Source organism: Eptesicus fuscus, chromosome 23, assembly GCF_027574615.1.
Source record: "Eptesicus fuscus isolate TK198812 chromosome 23, DD_ASM_mEF_20220401, whole genome shotgun sequence".
NCBI lineage: Eukaryota > Metazoa > Chordata > Mammalia > Chiroptera > Vespertilionidae > Eptesicus > Eptesicus fuscus.
In genome coordinates, this window is record NC_072495.1 from 12,142,731 (window position 1) to 12,160,226 (window position 17,496).

The following is a 17,496-nucleotide window of genomic DNA, read 5'->3' on the forward strand; positions in this document are numbered from 1 at the left end:
GCCCCTCCCCCCCGGCCAGCCCAGCGCCCTATCAGCCCCCCACCCTGATCAGGGGCGGAGCCAGCCGGCCAACCTTCCGCATCCCCTCCCCCTGGCTGTGCACGAATTCGTGGTGCACTGGGCCTCTAGTTATTATTATAAGACAAACTTGGGCCATTTCCCCCCAGAGACCTATAAGGACTTTTGATAGTGACAAAAGGGTCTTTCCTTCAAGGAGATAATGACACACACTTTCCAATTAACAAGAGACCTCCCAACTATGCAAAGCAAGCTGACAGACTGGAAGAGAGAAACAGACCCCTCGACCATAATAGCTGGATGCTTTACGACTCAATTTTCATTCGCGGAGAGAATGTTATTTTTATTTTTTTTTTTTTGAGAATGTTATTTCTTGTGATGCTCACATCAGCCCTGTGAGGTGGGCAGAGTGGGGGCTGTGACCCACATTCCATGGTTCAGGCCCTGAAACTTAGATTCAGTGACTTGCCCAGAGTTGTAACTCCAGAACTGATCTAAAAGGGCCTTGTCCTGTTCCTAATGAGATACGACGGTAAGCTGTTCTTCAAAGACAGCAGAAGGAGCCCGTGAATCAACAAGTGGGACAGTTAGACATGCGCCCTCGAGAGGAATTCTCTCTAGAATAACCTTTCAACTCACTGAGACAAAAATCCACCATGACTCCATACTGACACCCTCCCCCCAAATCCAAACATGCCATCCAAGAAAAGCCTCCATCCCCAAGCATCTGTGCACTAAGCTCTCATTGAAGCAATGTAACTCTATAGCATACGCACAGCCTCCCCCACTTCCTTCTTTAAATGTAGCCCCCAAACCCTCCCTCAGGGAGACAGGTTTCAGCCCTGCCTCCTGTCTCCTTGCTGTTCACTTAGCAATAAAAGCCTCTTCTTTTCTCAAAAGCCAGTGCTAAAGTATCGGCTTCTGTGCGTGCTGTGCGTGAAGCCCTTGCTCCGTATCAGTCACAACACTGATGAGTGATGGATCTCAGGCGGGGGCTATAGATTGTTCCCTGAGGACAGAGACCCCTGAACACCTGGACTTGAGATTGTATCCCGGACACCCACACCCAGCGCCCTCCTCACCCCCTACATCCTCCTGCTCTCACGTTGCTGAGGGAGACAGCTGGTGCCTGGAGCGGGTGCCTCGCCCAAGAGAATGGCTCAAATCCAGACACAGCTCCTGCCTGTTTCTTTTTTTTATTATTTTATCTTATTTTATTGTTTAAAGTATTACAAATAGTAGTACATAGATCTCCTTTTTTCCCCCCCATTGACCTTCCCCCAGCCTCCCCTACCCGCTGGCACATGCCCTCGCCGCTACCCCCCCTCACCTCCCCAGTGTCTTGTGGCCATTGGTTGTGCTTATTTATATGCATGCATACAAGTCTTTCGGTTGATCTCTTTCCCCCCCTCCCCAGCACTCCCCAGCCTTCCCGCTGTCATTTGACTGTCTGTTCGGCGCTTCACTGCCTCTGTATCTATCAGCTCCTGCCTGTTTCAATCCTTGACTGGAAATACAATGCCTTTCCTCCAAAAGAAGACCGACCCCCTCGATGGACTGGGGCGGGGGGGTGGGGTCCAAGCATGTGTCCATGTCCCCTTACTTGTCTCCTCTCCCCCTCCCCACCCCAGCACTTGATTCTATGAGCTGCCTTGCAGTGAGACTTCCTGGTGGTCAGGTGACCACCCTGAATGACCAGTAACTGTTTGGCCCCCAACTGGCTCAGAACCCAGGACATTCCAAACCAACTGCCCACGTGACCGTTTCTTCAACGGACCAAACCCGGACCAGGAGCAGTTAGCACTTAGGCCTGGCTGAGCGTGGGTGGTGGTGGTTCTAAGTGTGCAGAGTCCTTTTTCTTTCTTTCCTTTGTAAAAAGAAATCTTTTTTAAAAATATGTTTTTATTGATTTCTTATAGAAAGAGAGGAAGGGAGAGGAATAGAGAGAAACATCATCCATCGGCAGCCTCCTGCACGGGGCCCCCTACTGGGGATCGAGCCCTCACCGGGAATCGAACCGGTGCCCTCTTGGTTCATGGGTGGATGCTCAACCACTGAGACATGTGGGCTGGGCTGCAAGGGCCTTTTTCATCAAAACCCAGCCCCTGCTGTACAAACGCCAGTCCACAGACTAGATCCTACCGCTGTGATTCCCACGGCACCTTCAATGGAGCGGGTTCAGGGAAGACATATTTGGGCCTCTACCCGTCGTTTGGATAGATGCCAATTTTCATGCTGCTGGGCCACTGCTGGGGACGCCAGTAGATGTCCGTACCTGCAGATGGTTTCCTATCTAATCCTTTGTACGAATCCCTCATGTTCATGCCCCAAGGGGCTCGCTATTGAACTGAGGAGCTGGTGTCTGATGACCTGGATCAAATCATCCTGGAAACCACAGGAACCTGGGAAAGCGGCGTAACGCCCCCTGGTCCGCAGGTCTCTGTTCTGTAACATGGGGCCTCCCTCAGTACTAAGAGGCTAATTATAAGAAAATTCAGATAGGATCTGAAAAAAAAAAAAAAGTGGTTGGTGCTTCCTAGTTGCTATACAAGTGTTCAAATATTGAATGTCTGGGAGAAGAAGCATGAAATGAGACAGTAGCTGCCTCCAGAGCGGGCACCTGGGTGGCTACAGGACAGGGGAGGGTGGGGAGTTACTTTTCAATCTAGATGTGGGTGTGATGCTTTGTAGCAGCTCATGGAAAGTATCTCATAATCTGCGGACTCCACATGAGCCCTGCGGGGTGGGCAGAGGAGGCTGTGACCCACACTTTATGGTTCAGGGCACTGGGATTTAGAGGCGTTGATTGACTTGCGCATTGTCACAACCCTGATGAGTGATGGATCTGAGACAGGAATGTAGTTGGCTCCCTGGGGACAGAGAAGCCTGAACACCTAAGACCAAGAGATGGTGCCTTGAACCACTGATCCAACAGCTCCCTCCCTTTCCCCCATCCTCCTGCCCCATTGCTTCGGGGAAATGGCTAGTGCCCAGAAGAGGGGGTACCAGACCCAAGAGAAGGAAGGGTACATGCCTGACTCACCCCCTGCCTCTACTTTTAAATCCCTGCCTCCAAAACTGTGCCGTTTCCCCAATCAAAGGCCATCTAAATCCAGTCTGTCCCCCGCCTCCCTCAGCATCTTCATACTAACAGAGTCTTCCTGGCGCTCAAATGACTACCCTGAGTGACCGACCAGCCATCTGTGTGACTCCCCACTGTCTCAGCCCAGGGCTTCCCAAACCAACTGCCCTAAGAACTAACTGTCTGGCACAAAGAACTGGCTTCATCTCCAACTGGCCAAACATGGACAATGAGCAGTTAACATTGAATAACAGTTACTACCCGCGGGGCTGGGGCTCGAGTGGCTCCACGGGTGACGTCTCCCTGTCCCCAGGGTCTCGCTGACGATCGAACTGAGCAGCCTGCGCTTGGGCCTGGCTGCGCGTGGGCAGTGGCCACATGGGCTCTGAGTGTTGCAGGGTCCATTTTCATCAAAACCTAGTTAGTCTCCGCTGTGCAAACTCCAGTCCAGAGACTGGACTCTGCCGCCGTTATTTCCACAGCACCTTCGGGGGAGTGGGCGGTGGGGGGAACAAGGGTGCCCATTTTCATGCCGCTGCACCGAGGCTGGGGGACCCCAGGGGATCCTCTTACCCACAGATGATTCCTGTCAAGTCCTCTGTATGAATCCCTTCTATCATCCTTTTTATAATCTGAGTCATGATCCTGGAAATTTCATTCAACATGAATGAAGGACTCCTGACATGTTGCTAGCAGAAGGCCATGTTGAATAGCTCATGCGTTTCCAGAGGGCGCTCCCTTTCCCCCTTGTTGGCCAGCTGCCCCCCGGGGGACGGGGCAGGGGGAGGACAGCGGATTCTGAGTTGGGCTTAGAAAAGGGATGCTGCAGTGGGGTGTGGATTGAAAACACCCCCAGCTCCCTGATCTCGCAGGGGCGTGACTTTACGTGGGTGAGACGATGTGGAAAGCCAGCCCAGCACAGTGACTGAGCATAAGAGCTGGCGTCTGATGATGGCCTGTCTCGGGTCATCCGGGAAGCCACTTCACCCTCTTGGTCCTCCGCTCCCCGTTCTCTCTGACATGGGGCCTACCTCGCACTAGGAGACTCAATATAAGGAAACGCAGGCAGAAAAACGGCTGCAGTAAAATGACTGGTTCTTCACGGGTGCCATTTGGGTGTGCCAATACGAAAGGTCTGGAAGAATCAGCATGACGCGTGGCAGCGGCTGCCTCCAGGGAGGGCAGGCGGGTGGCTCCCGGGCAGGGCACGTTGAAGTCCACACTGGGGTGTGATGCTGTGTCACAGCTCACAGAGAGCACCTGTCATTTACTGTGAGGATCCAGTTAACCCTGCTGGGGGGGGGGAAGAGGAGGGGTTGGGACCCCTATTTCTAGGGTCCTGGCACTAAAGTTTGGAGGTTTTAAGTGACTTAACTTAGGGTCACAATACGGGTGACAGGTGGATCTAGGACAGGAATGTAGTGGGATACCTGGGGACAGAGACCCCCTGAGTCCCCCAAATCTTCTACATCAAGTCCCGGGCTCCTCAAAAAAAAAGGGCCACCCTCCCTCCGTCCCCCACATCCTCCTGCCCCCAAGTTTACAAGGGGGAGACAGGTGGTGTCTGAGCCGAGGGAAGGGCCCATGCCTCACCCAGCTTCCACCCGTACGTTTCGATTCCAGACCCACAAGTTGGGAATTGAAGCCCCTTGAAGGGCCAGGGGGGTCCAACCTGTGTCCCTCCTCCCCCGGCGTCTTCGCGGCGTCAGCACCTGAAGGCGCACTTCCTGGGGGTGACCAGTGTTTGCTCAGCTCCCTGGGGCTGCGGGCCCAGGCCTTTCCAGCCAGCTGTCCCCATGACAGCTCTCGAAGGGATGAGCTCGGCCTTCAGTGGCCAGCCCCGATGAGCAGTTCATGCTAATTCACGAGGAGGGGAGCTGCTGGGCCACTCCCTGCTGACCGCCGATGCAGTGAGCAGCCACCGAGCGAGCAGCCTGGGCCGAGACCCGGCCGGGAGCGGGCACCTCCCCCGCTCATTCCTGCCTCACTACAATCCAGACCTCTCATCCCTCCCTGGACCCTGCAGTGGCCGGGGACAGAGACCCATGTTCTCATAGAGGGACCCTCCTCACCCACAGCCGGTGACCCCAGCTCAGGACCCCCTCTGATCATCACCCAACCTCTTACCAAGTGTGTACCCCGCCTTCCCGAGGGCACTGTGCTTCCTCACCCCTCTCCCGGGCAGCACCCCAGCACCCGGCGGTCCCGGGCACATCCACCCATAGAAGTCCTGCCAGGAGACCCCCGAGACCCCTGGGTCTATAGTAGACTGTGGCGTTTGCTTTGCGATTTTGACATTCACAGCAGGAGGGCTGCCTGCCTGGTTTGGGGCGGGGAGGGGGGGGGGGAGGGGGGCGGGAGAGGGGGGGTGTCCCTCTGCAGCCATTCTCTGGAAGACTGTGTAGGAGACTGGCCTTATTTCTGAAATACTTGGTAGAAATCAGAGAAAGCTACCTGGGCCTGAAGTTGACTTTGTGGGGGAGGGAGGGATTTTCCTTTTGCATTTTTATTGTTGTTGTTCTCACCGCAGAACCGCGACCCGTCGTTGGGTGCTGAGAGGGGGCGAGTGGGGGGGGGGGGGGGGGCGGGCGGCGCGCGCTCAACACTCTAACACACTGAGCAACACTGGCCAGGGTTGCATTTCTTGTCTGTGTTTTCTTAAATTGATATTTACTTATTGTAAAGCACCCAAATCTGAAGTGTAAAGCTTTATGGTTTCCTGTCAACACAAACACGTTTGTTGTCAACACCCAGTTCGACCTGCCGAGGGTCTCCAAGGACCCTGGCAGCTTCCTGTGGAGCGAAATAAGATAAGGCCTAACTTCTTAGGTTACAAGAATGAAATCAGTTACTCCGTGTCTATTCCAAGCACAATGCACCTCATTCCTGCCATGTGAGGTGTGGCAGCACCCCTCAAAGCTAGAGAGCTAGGGAAGCCCGAGGACGCCCTTAGGGACTGGCTATGGAAGTGGGGGTGAGGGTGGGGGTGAGGGTGGGGGGGCAGGGCCAAGAAGACACTTCCAGAAGCATTTGGGCTTTGACCGTGGAAAACTGCTGCTGCACAAAGTGCGGTGCCTCCCGTGATAACCCCCTGCCGGCCCCTCCGTTAAGGGTGCCTTCCGTATTTGTGTGTTATTTTACATCTGATAGATCCTCCCTTCCCCCAACTGGGGGGCGGAGTGTGACATTACCTGCGGCCTGGACACACCTGAGTGCCTAACCAGGCACCTTATATGGACTGTACACTGAACCACCAATCAGCACCTGCCAAATACCCTAAGCCCTTGTTCCTATATGGACCTTACATTAAGCCACCCATTGGCGCACGGCCGGCCGAGTACACTAAGCCCCCATCCCTTCCCATTCCTCCCCTCGGGAGGCGTGTTCACCTCTGCACGCGTCGCCAGCCCGGCAGGTCTCTTTCCCCTCATAAAGCCTGCAATCCTGGTTTTCGGCTCCCGATGGATTTTCTCAACATCAAAATGTTTAAAAAATAAAACTGCCGGTAGTAGGAGATAAATGTTTAACGTAAAACCTCTCTCTGAGCCTAAGTCTATACAATGCACACAATGAAACTGAGAAGGCTAAAAGGCTAATTCCAATGTCACCCTGATGTTTGTTTGTTTGTTTTTGGGGGGGGGGCGGGGCTAGCAATCTGAATCTGTGCCAGTATCGTTAAGTCACTGCCCCTTTCTCCACAATCTGGTCTTGCAAGACCTGTGACCGGAATGCTCACATTTTACAGAGGCCATAAACCATGAACCATACACAAACCCGCCCCCCGCCCCCCCCCCCCCCCCCCCGACGTGGCAACAAAATAACTGGCAGCAAATGACCTGACTTGGGAGAGGAGCTGCATCGAGGCGGCTCTTGATTCTTGGGCTCTCACCTCATTTAACCTTCCCGACCGACCGTGTGTGAGCTCCATGGCCTGGAGGCCCAGGCTGAGGCCGCCCCCGGGTCCCAGCATTCAGAGGTATCACGAAGAGCCTGCACCTCAGATGCAGGGGAGAACCCCCTGGGGAGGCGCAGAGACAGATGCAGAAGGGCCTCCCTGGAGTGGGGACCTTCCTGAGGTCCCAGGAGTGACCTTAGGCCCTGAGGTCCCCAGGGGCCCGAGCCACAGGCCCTGGGGCCTTTTGGCTGCTCTCTCTCCGCTGCTGCCGGTGCTGTCTGTCTGCTGAGTGTCTATAAATGTTCTTACAGGAGTGATTGGACCTGAGCATTTGGCTGGGCAGCCTTCCGGTGGCCGCTCTCCTGGACAGTAAAGTTGATGCCGAGAAAGGGGGGGTTCTAAGACTCCAGGGGGGTGGGGGAAAGCTGAGTTCCTCTCCCCTGAGCCCTGCGAGGAGCAGGTCTGGTGACAGGACCCCTCCACCCCACACTCAGTAGGACCCAGTCATGAGACCTTCACAGTAAAAATGAACAGAGACCTGGAGCGTTTGTATTTCCCCCTAATAACCCCCTCCCTCACACCCCCAAATAGCCTCACCCTTTGCCCGTTCTTTCCATTTAAAAACCATTATGCTCTGGTAATTGAAAAAAAAAAAATAAGTTGTATGGTTTAATGTTTTCCCATGTGGGAAGATTACAGAAGACACTGCTGTTTAAAATGACATGAAATCAATTCTATTTGATTTATTTACAAATTAGGTGAGATGTGTATGTAGGTGATTTACCTAAGACTTAAAAAAAAAAAAAAAGCCGGTGAAATAGTTACATTAGAGAAGACTGGACTGTGTGGAGTGTGGACCCGGGGCGTCCACCAGGCTGGTCCAGCTCACGCCAGGTCAGAGGTGTGGGGAAGAAGCAGCATCCACAACACGCAAGGGTGACCCTCCCTGGTCTCCCCCGCCCCGGGGGCCCCTGGAGTCCCGGGCTGCAGCGCTGAAGCTCAAAACTCACTTTTCATTTCCCGGGGTCTGTCCCCTTAGCCACCGAGCTGTGCCACTCGCCGTTCCCCACCGGCCGGGCCACGGGGCCCTGCACACAGGCCTGGCTTTCCCACACGGCCGCTTGTGGACGGGTCGGCGCTCCAGACACAGGCACGCGGGCGTATGCAGAGAAACAAGACAGACTTTATTACAACTTACGGAGAAGACAAAAGAGTTCTGGGCAGTAAATGGGGAGAGGGGCACAGTCAGCTGTAGGCAGGATGGGGTGGCGGGGGGTGGGGGGCGGGGCGGGGGGGGTATGTGAGGGTTCCCACCTGCTCGAGGACCGCAGGGAGGCTGGCTAAGAACTCTGTCAACTGTCCTGAGGCTCAGACCGCTGTGATGGGACACCAGCCTCAAACCCCTGGCTCTGGGGGAAACGGCAGGGCAGGGCAGGGCTGGCAATGGGATGCTCTATCTCTGGGCGCCGGGTTGCTCCTGGATTTCAGAAGGCCTAGCAAACTGCTCCCTCGCGCCTCGCGCCAGCTGTGGGCTCACGCCGGTGGCTGGAGGGGCAGCTGGTGCAGGATCGGGCCCTGCAGCCGGCTAGCGGGCAGGGATGCGAAGGCTCTGAGCCCCGCAGCCCGAGGTGGCCTGGGTCTCGCCCTGAAAAGCGCCGCTGGTGCCCAGGAACACGGCTTCCTTCTCTTCATCCAGGTCCTTGGCAATGACTCAGAAGCCCAGCTCGGAAGGCATGGGTGGAAGGCCTGCACACCCCACCTCGTGCCTCCACACACACCCACATCTACACACAGCCCAGCCTGGCAGGCAGGGGGCAGGGCTGCGTCTGGAGAAAGCTGTTTTTTCAGGCCAGCATTTGCTGCTTGGACGTAGAGGAAAACGACTCGGTTGATGGCTCAACGGTTTTGTGTCCAACCAACCCCTGGCCAGGCGGCGACGCGAGGGCCCTGCCTAACAGCAAGGCTCTTCCTTAGTGTGCCCACCGCAGAGGCAGGGCTGTGGGGGGTGGAGGCCGGGGCGGACACCCCCCCGCTTGAGGCAGCCTTGTTGGCAGTGGTGCTGGGCCCGGGCTGGAAGGAGGGGGCTCTTCCCGGGGGCACCTCCGAGGATGGGACTTAAGGGGGAAGCTGGAGCGCCTCCAAACACATGGCGGTTCTTGGTGCTGGGGCTCATGGCCACCAAGGGGAGCTCTGGGGAGGGCCGCCCCAGAGAGCTCTTGCCCAAGCTCCCCCAGGGTGGTGGGTGGTGCCGGGGCCCCACTAGCTTCCGCAGTCATGCTGAGTGTTGCAAAGGTGCGTGCAGCTCAGACCTGGGGGAGCGGCTCTGCGCCCAGGGCCCGCAGGTGCTGCCCAAACCCCCCTGAACCAAAAGTGGGCGGAGCTTGGGCTGCGCTACCTTTGGTCCGGCATCAGTGACACCACCGCGCCTGTGAGTGGCAGCTGCAAAGCCAGAGGCAGGGGTTATGCCAGAGGTTGTGGTTGTGACAGAGGCTGTGTTATACCAGAGGCTGTGGTTGTGGCAGAGGCTGTGGTTATGCCAGAGGCTGTGGTTGTGACAGAGGCTGTGTTATACCAGAGAGGACTACATCTGGGTTGGCAGCAAAGACTGGCCGGGTGCTGGCGTGGGTGCCCAAGGGGATAATGAGCCTGCAAGAGTCGTCTGGGTGCTGCTGCCCAAGGCTAGCCGGCCAGGAGCAGAGGCTGGAGCCTGGGCTGGGGCTGGGGCTGGGGCTCCCCGCTTTCCACTCTGGGCAGAGCTGTCCCAGGTGCTGGCTTTGAGCTGCTGCCCATCAGGGGCCCCAACAGGGTCTGTGCGGTGGCTCCAGGGTTCATGGGCAGTGTCAGAGTTGAGGTGGGGCTGCAGAAACAGTGCAGGCAGGCTGGAGGCCCCGTGACCACGGCTGGACTGTCACTGGAAGGCCCCTGAAGGGCCTGGGAAGGCGGGAAGAAACCCAGGGGGTGCCCCCCCCCCCCCCCCCAGAGGAGAGACTAGGTAGGTGGGTGGTGTCCATGGTGCTGAACTCACTGCCAGAGGCGCCAAGCCTGAGGGTGTGCTGGTTGACCTGCGGCACTGAGGAAGAAGGCATTGGCCAACTGGCGGAGGGAGGGGCACTGGGAACAGGGATGGGAGCATGGCTTTGTGAGGAGACGGGAGTATCTACAGACATGGGGGTGGGGGACTCCATGGTGGGAGCAGCGGGCGGGGGGGGGGGGGGCGGGGGGAGTGGGGAGTAGAACCTGTGCATCCGGCAGCTGAGATTGATGCCTAGGGCTGCAAAAGACCTCCCCCTCCCATCCAGTGGGGGCTTCAACAGGAAGTGAGGAGCGGATGCCCAGTAGCTGCAGGAGTGGGCCAGGCAGCGGTTGAGTTGGGTTTGCACTGCCCATGCCTGCTGCGGGGAGGGAGCATGGGCGTAAGGCCTGCACACCCCACTGCCTGCCCCCCTCACCCCACCCCCCCACACACACACAAGTCAGCCCTGCTGAGACCTGGGAGGAAGCAGGGGGTCATCAGGCACCAGGGCTGGGGCAGTGAGTGTGAAGAGTGGTGGGCAGGGGCTCCGACAGGGAGAAGCGGGGGCGGTGAGCTGTGCCTCCTGGGATACAAAGGATGCACCGCGGTGTCCCCTCCAGCAGATTCCGGGATGGCCACTGGGCCTGGGCGTCCTGCTCCCTCGCGCCTCGCGCCGGCTGTGGGCTCACGCCAGGGGCTGGAGGGGCAGCCGGCGCAGGATCGGGCCCTGCAGCCGGCTAGCGGGCAGGGATGCGAAGGCTCTGAGCCCCGCAGCCCGAGGTGGCCTGGGTCTCGCCCTGAAAAGCGCCACTGGTGCCCAGGAACACGGCTTCCTTCTCTGCATCCAGGTGCTTGGCAATGACGCAGAAGCCCAGCTCGGGAGCGGGGGCCCTCGCCTGGCCTGCGCGGCAACAGGGAAGCTTGCGTTTTCTGGACCTAGAACTGTCAGAGGCCGTGGAGCTCTTCTTTGGGGATTGTTCAGGGTCCCCCCCCCCATCCACCCTTACCCCCACCCCCCGGCTGCATCTTCGTCCTTTTCGCGCTGGCTCTTCCTCTGGGAAAACAGGGAAGCTTAGGCGCAGCCTGAGGGCCCTCCTGTCTCACTGTCTTTGAGGACCTCTGAGCCAGCCTGGCGCCACCCCCTCCTCTGCACTGGCAGGAAACCTCGAAAGGAGCTGCAGGAGCTGGTGATGGCGTTTCTTTAGTGACGCCCGGAACTTCTGGTTACAGGCATCTCCTTGGTTCTAAGATTGGAGGATTCTCTGCAGAGGCCCAGGCCTGGGCACAAAGGAAGAGAGGCCTCCCCCGCCCCCCCCCCCAACCGCCGCCTCGGGCCCCCAAAAGCCTAAATGCAGATTGTGCTTCCCAGAGCAACCAGGGTCTCTTCCCTGAGCGGCCGGCCTCTCTAGGACTGTGCGGCCTCTTCCCTCCTGCTTGGCCATCTCTTTCCCCGCTCTCTCCGAGGGCTCTCAGGACCATCTGCTCTGGGCAGGCCTCTGGGACTCGCCTGGGTGTTGTGAGCGGCATGGGGACCGCTGCCTGCTCTAGTGCGGCGCGGAGAGTGACTTTGCCCCCTGCAGACACCGAGCTGCAGGGCTTCTTGGCGTTGGGAGCAGACAGCAGCTTTGTCCTGTGATGGCCACTCCTGCAGATGGAGGCGGTGAGGATCCCCAGCGCAGAGCGCAGTGAGAGACACTGTGACACAGCTTGGAAGTCAACTCAGCAGCCCCTTACAGGATGGCCTGTGAGTAGATGGCGGTGGACCCAGGGAACACGTTGGGGGGGGGGCAGTGAACGTGATGCTGGCCCCCCCCCCCCCGCAGGGCTGGAGGCAGGGTCAGAGCCTGCCCGGTAACAGCCCACTGGGCACTTGGGAGAGGTCTGTCCTTGAACAGAGAGCGGGCTCCCAGCGAGCTCTTTCCGCTGCCAACGCTGCTGACAGCCAAGAGCTCGCTGCTGGGCCTGTTGCCGGGATGCATGTGGAACGCACCGGCCAGCAATGGGCGCCAGCTGCAGAAGTGCCAGGCACGGGGGTTCTGGGGCGAGAGGCGAGTGCAGGGGACCCGGGAGAACCAGGGCCAGCAAAGGTGCGGATCCACCCGGACCTCGGGTGCCTGATCCGCTGAGGGCTGGAGGCACTGGCTTGAGGGCCAGGAGCCTATGGACAGAGGCCCCTGTCCCTGTGCCCTCGTCAGCCTTAGAGGGGGTAACCGTGAAGCACCAAAGGGCGAGGTGCTCTGTCAGGCTGAGGGGAGACTCCGGGAGCGGCGGGGGGGGGGGGTAGAGGTCCTGGCCCAGCCGCCCACCTGTGATTCCTCCTGCCCTTTCCCCTGAGTAAACTGGAGAGGAGGAGGGGGAGGGCCACTAAGACTGAAAGTGCCCCGGCCACTCAGATCCCGCTCGGGTGACACCTGAAGACTGCGGGCGGGGAGGGGTATACTTAACTAAAATTCCAACTGTGGGCAATTGGCCCAGAGAAATAAAAGTCAATGTTCTCACAAAAACCTGTGTGCGAATCGTTTAGCTATTTTATCCACAACTACTAGACAGAGGACTCTTGACGTTGTCCGGCTCGTCTTGAGTGCATTTGTCATTATTCTTCAGTTGTTCTGGGAAGAACACGAAGTATACGCATCGTTTCACACTCTGATCGGAGTTCATATTTTACCGGTGAAGTAAAAGGTAGAAGCCTCACAGCCATGCGGACTCTCTTCCCTTCCCCTGCTGTAGTTGTCGTATGTGGCCTTTCCAGGGACTTGACACTGTGGCGTGCTCTTTTTCCCCCTTCCAGTCTCCAAGTGACGGAGAAATAAGCCCCCACACTGATCCAGGTCCTTACCACTCATCTGTTGTTCTTCCTTTGTTCCTGCGGTTGGTTCCCAGCTTCCCCCTCGTCCGGTGTTGCCTTAGCTCGAGTTTTCCTAAAAGCAGAGCGTGAGACAAGGGCTTGCATGCTTTGGCCAGTGATCCCAAGGGACAGCTGTGATTGACAAGGAGGAGACACCATTCCAAGGACCATTATTGAATTGATCGCTACTGTGTGTCGCCTGGGTCTGCTCCCACTGGGGACCCTGTGAGGAGCCGTGTGCCATGCGCCTCTCTCGGGAGGTGGAAGAGAGGAGAACGCATCCACTGGTTCCTGTCTTCCCATTGGCCAAGGGTTGCTCCCTGGGGTGTTAACTCTAGGGCTGTGGGCTGTAGGACACCCCTGTTTGCCCACGCATGCAACGGCTGAATGGGGCCCACAGGTGTTTCCGAGGGGCCAGCAGGGAGTACCCTGGTGGGGGGCAGGGAGAGATCACCCCATAAAATCTGAAACGGTGCTCTCGACCTTTCCCCATCCCGGCTTGCAGCCCCCTCCGCAAGGCTGGCTTTGCAGTTCCTTCCATTGGGAGGCGGGTCCTATTTTCCCATCACTGGAAGCCGGGCGCGTGCCTTGCTTCGACCAAGGAGACATTAGCAAGCGTGACGGGAGCAAAGGCTTAAAGAGGGTGTGGCTCCCGGGCCGTGCCCTTTCTCTTGCTGCTGTTAGAACCCAGGAACCATGTGAACAAGCTCAGACGAGCCCGTGGGAACACGAGAAAGACATGGCCGAGGCATTTGATTTTCCAGCTGACGCTGAGCCAATTGCCAGACATGTGAGGGAAGGTGCTGCCGACCTTCAGTTTCAGGTGAGCCGGTCCAGACCAGAAACACGGCTCAGCCGAATCCCAGAACCAGGAGCAAGTGGGTGGGTGCTCGAGGGGTGGTTTGTTGTGCGGCGTACACGGACACGGCTGCGGGCATCGTGTGGACTGCTGGAGCCAGCTGCGCCTGGCGTCAGTACCCACGGACCCTTGTGGGCCATTACGTCCTTCCTGTTCTTGGTTAAACTACATTGAATCTGGTCCCTGTCACTTGCAACAAAAAGGGCCCTTGATGGCCCAAGATTGAACAGACTGTGCAAGCCAATGGGTAAGAATGATGAAGACATTGACCGGTGAGTGGCTGGTAGGCTTGGCCCTGGTGTCCAGGCTGGACAGAAAAGGAAATGACATCCGGAATGGAGTGGAGAGGTGAGTGTCAGTAGTTCAAGGTCCTTCCTCCTTGAAATGCTAGGATTTCCTTCTTGGAATCCGCTCTTGGAACTGGGTCACATTCATTGGTTTCCTCCTGATCTCCCTCGGAAATGCCGAACTCACGTTACCTCCCATCAGCCCGTTTTCCACAGGCACCCAGAAGCCCGCCGAGCTGTGAACACTCTCCCGTTTAAAGGTAGGCAAACTAGGGAGACCCGTCCCTGACCATCATCAGAATTGGTCATATATTTAGGCAAGACGAAGCTCAGTTGGGCCCTGGCTGGTTTGGCTCAGTGGATAGAGCGGCGGCCTGCGGACTGAAGGGTCCCGGGTTCGGTTCAGGTCAAGGGCACATGCCGATCGAGCAGGAGGCAGCTGATCAGCGATTCTCTCTCATCATTGTTGTTTCCGTCTCTCTCTCTCCCTCTCCCTTCCTCTCTGAAATCAATAAAAATATATTAAAAAAAAAAAAAAAAAGCTCAGATGGGCTCATGGATCACAGGAGCTTTTTATATCTGGGGTGCCAGGGAAGAAAGCTGCATCCAGTCTTAAGTTTACTCAAAGGACAGAAACTTCCTATGATCATTATTATTTATTTCTAACAAATGCAATATTTAATTCTCCATTAGTTTATTTTTCCCCCCGATTTTGTTACAAATTTGGGTGCAGCATAGCGCAGTATGATATTTATTATACTCCTTAAATTCCAAAAGAAGTGGTTTTCAGAATTAAGTAGTGAAAAGATTAAGCAAATGGCCCTAGCTGGATTGGCTCAGTGGATAGAGCATCGGCCTGCAGACTGAAGGGTCTAGGGTTCGAGTCCAGTCAAGGGCACATGCCCAGGTTGCGTGCTTGATCCGATCAATGATTCATCATTGATGTTTCTATCACTCCCTCTCCCTTCCTCTCTGAAATCAATAAAAATATATATACATATATTTTTAAAAGATGACTCTTTTAAAAAAAAGGAATAAGCAAATGTAATACTCTGTTACCCATTAATTACATTTAGAACATTTATCAAATTTAACATGAGGACCAAGATCCCACCGAGCAATACAAAAGAAACACTCGTTCTGTAAATGTGGCCTTTGGTAGCACAAACATGCAGTTACATCAGGGCACTCTGGTTCATCTGGGTGGTAAAGGGGATCCGTTGGGTAGTACATTGCACATGGGGGTGTAGGCCACGTAGACAGTGGACACCCCACTGCAAGTGGCCTGGCGTATAGGGATGAGGGTTTGCACCTCCTTCCCAAGGTCACAGCTCAGTGATGGTTTGAAAGCCCGGGACCAGTATGATCCCATCTCTGCAGTGAGCCTGGCAATGTGTGAGGGCACAGGGAGTGGAAGAGCCGGAGGAGGGAGGTGTTATAACCACCTGCGGATGGGGCGCGGGGTGGGGGGAAGCAGAAGGCTCAAGGTGGGGGTTCCAGAACAGGAGACATTTGGAGACCAGGAGAGAGTTCGGTCAGCGGGGCAGAGACAGGAGGAAAACCCAGGCTGAGCTCTTTGGGAGCCCCCAGTGCTGCTCCCCCGTGTCGTGCCGGGGGCACAGCTTTGTGAGAACAAAGAGGCTCTGCCTGGGTGGGGTGGGCCTCACTGAGAGATTCCTTTCACGGCATGGAAGTGGGGAGCCAGGAGCTGTGGTGTGATGGAATGCAGACAGGGAGAGGTTGACGGAAGCCACAGGGCACAAGTCATCTCACAGGCATGCCCGGGGCCCAGAGCCAGGAAGGGGCATGCTCCTAGCCAAGGGGCAGTGCCTTGCTTTGCCTCCTCTCCAAGCCGCCAGCCTTGAAGGGAATCTGCTCTAATACATGTGGGCCCCAGCTGAGGAGGCTGCAGATACATCCGCTTTCACGGGCACCCCACTGCACAGTGTGGGAGATCCTGTCCCGCGTGCCACCTCACCGACACTGTGGTTCTCAAACTCCCCCCCGCGGTCATTCTGTTGCAGGTGGTCCAGACATAGTTTGAGAAATGCTGATGCGGGTTCTCACAACAACTCTGTGAGATAGGGTGGTTGCTCTTGTCCCCCATTTTTCTGGGGGAGAGACTGAGGCTTGAGGGAACCTAAAAAAACATGTCCAAGGTCACAGGTTATAAGAAGCAGCCTCAGGCCTTGCTGACAAGAGGATCGAGGGGGGTGTGAGTAGGAGGATGGGATAAGGCAGCACCCCCCCTTCACCCTGTTTTATCTGCCCAGACACTCCCCCCACCCCCCCGCCTTCCAGACCCACCCCCATCCCGGGCGGTTTCCTTTCAAATTGGCCAACTGTAGTTCTCCAGGTTCCTGGCTTCCCTAAAACGTTCCTGTTAGTGAAGCATCCCAGAGACCTTAATTCCTGGGAAGGAAGGACACAGGCCGGTGTGCGGACACAGGTCAGGTGGGCAGGGCCACCACTCCTCCATAAAATAGATTTTAAAAGTTATACTTTACAACTGCATTGATATGAAGATGAATATATCAGTAATATATACTAAAAGATTTGTCTTTCACCGAAAAGTTCATCTGTTTCTTTTGGTGTTAAATCACTTTTGTGGGCCTCTGCCGTAGCAAAAAAAGTGGCCGCTAAAGATGTCTAGATCTTTCTGGCCTCTATGTGGCAAAAAGGAATCACGATTGCAGATGGAATTACCAGTAAGATTGCCATCATCTGACTTTAAAAGAGGGAGATGATCCGGATTATCTGGGTGGCCCAATGTCATCACAAGGGTCTTTACTTTGAAGGTGGAAAGACCACAGGCAGAGGAGTGGGGCAGTCTTTAGAAGCTGGAAAAGTGAGGAAACGGATTCCCACCAACGCCCCCAGAAAGGAACGCACCTGCTGACACCTTGAACTTAGCCCATTGAGACCTTGTGGACTTCCGGCCTCCAGATTGTCAATAAATTTGTGCAAGTTTGTGGTAATTGTCGTAGCAGCAGAGACTTATACACTGAGTGGCCAGATTATTATGATCTCTGAACGCCTAATAATCTGGCCACTCAGTGTATATCCTATGTAATAAAAGGCTAATATGCAAATTGTCCCCTCGACCAGGAGTTCGACCAGCAGGCAGGCCACCAACTGCCCATGTCCCCTCCCCCTGGCCAGGCTGGCCGGACCCCACCCATGCATGATTTCATGCACCGGGCCTCTATATATTATACATATACATATAATATATAATATATATATACTGAGTGGCCAGATTATTAGGCGTTCAGAGATCATAATAATCTGGCCACTCAGTGTATAAGTCTCTAAAAGCATGGTGGCCTGGGCCTCCTTTCCTGATGGATGGCGGGCCCTGGACAGTCTGGGTGCGTATCCGTGCGCTGCCACTAAACGGCTGTTGACTGCACAACTTGCTTAACTTCTGGGCGCTGTGAAATAGGGACTGCTTGTCCCCATTCAAAGGCCAGGGAAGTGAAGCAAGTCCCAGT

General features: G+C 56.1%; 1 non-coding gene across 1 annotated transcript; it reads left to right on the top strand.

Annotated features, from left to right (window-relative positions):
• The first annotated feature begins 4,731 nt into the window (after window positions 1-4,731).
• On the top strand, window positions 4,732-4,817 carry MIR9304 (microRNA mir-9304). The gene is given in 1 exon segment (NR_129047.2): window positions 4,732-4,817. It is a non-coding gene; the product is annotated as a microRNA mir-9304 (primary transcript).
• The last annotated feature ends 12,679 nt before the right edge of the window (window positions 4,818-17,496 follow it).